This window comes from Phodopus roborovskii, unplaced genomic scaffold, assembly GCF_943737965.1.
Source record: "Phodopus roborovskii unplaced genomic scaffold, PHOROB, whole genome shotgun sequence".
NCBI classification, from domain to species: Eukaryota; Metazoa; Chordata; class Mammalia; order Rodentia; family Cricetidae; genus Phodopus; species Phodopus roborovskii.
The window spans coordinates 89,878-91,257 of NW_026127032.1; positions in this window are offsets into that span (position 1 = coordinate 89,878).

Genomic DNA, 1,380 nt, shown 5'->3' on the forward strand with positions numbered 1-1,380 from the left:
GGACAAGATACCTGAGGGTGCTTTTTACCTGGATCTGATCTCCCAAAACAACCATGATAGAAATGCAGGTGCCATCTCACAAACAAGATGATACACTTTTTTCTGAGAGATGTCTGGGTGGATAGGACCATTGGATTGTGGTTTCATTCCTGAAATTCATGTCAAATTCTTGGAGATATTTAGCATATGTGAGTTGCACTAGAATGTGATGAATGTTCGATCACAAATGTTGCCTGGCAACCCTACTTACATTCAATATCCTGGCATCATGGGTCAAGAACCAGAGAGTAGCTTCGCTGTTGCATTATCATGGGACTGCCATAATCTCTGAAGATGACAGATTCCAAAAACTTTTGATGACAGCAGATTTGATTCCGCTAACCAAGTCATCTTTAGCCAAATCTCTGGAAGTTTGCCTACAGCTATTACTGGTTACCCAATTAAAGATTACCTATTATCAGAGAATATATACAGTCTGTGGAGAAACAGTTCAAAGACTTCTGCTGCAAACATATTTTCAGCTGATATGAAAATTTTAGCTTCTACTGCTATGCCAGGGCGTGGGCCCATCATCTTGTCCTGCCTCAGCAACAGAGATTCAGGTACTGGTGGATGATGTCAAACCAACATAATACATCAGGCAAGAAAGTATAAGTTTTAATCATTAACTTATGGAATTTTAAAAATCTGTGCTGACAGTATACTTTATCATAGTCTGCTATGTCTGCCCAGGAATTGAGTGATAAAAAATGTTCAACTACTTACATATTTAAACATGTAATTTTTTGAATTGTTTCTTGATAGAAAATGTTAACCATGAAGTTTGGGGACACCCTTGTGTGATCTCAAGTGAGACAGACGATCTAACTATCTGATTGTTTCATTATTCAAGTCTGTCTTCTTCTACTCAAGACAGTATGACTATCTGATCATACGTATGGAATTATTAAAAATCAAATTCTGTGATGACAGCATACTTTATCATGTCTGCCATGTCTATCCAGGGATTTATGATACAAAAAGTTCCACTACTTACATATGTAAAGATGTAATTATTAAATTGTTTCATTATATAATCATGGATGAACTGCTGAAGTTTGGTGCCACTCTTGTGTCAATCAAGTGTGACAGACGGATGTAACCATCCGGTTATTTCATTCTTCAAATCTGTCTTTTTCTAGTCCAGGAAGAGTGGAGTCTGGACCCACCTTGGTGGTGTTAATTGTCTCTTGGGATTTCATTATTTATTTATTTAAACCGTTGTTGATATCATTTTTGTTAACTCTCTAGGGGTGACTTAGTGAGAAATTATCTCAATATTCATTCACTTATTTTTTCAAGTCTATGATTAAAAACTCAATGACCTCTTCAGTTCGAGCA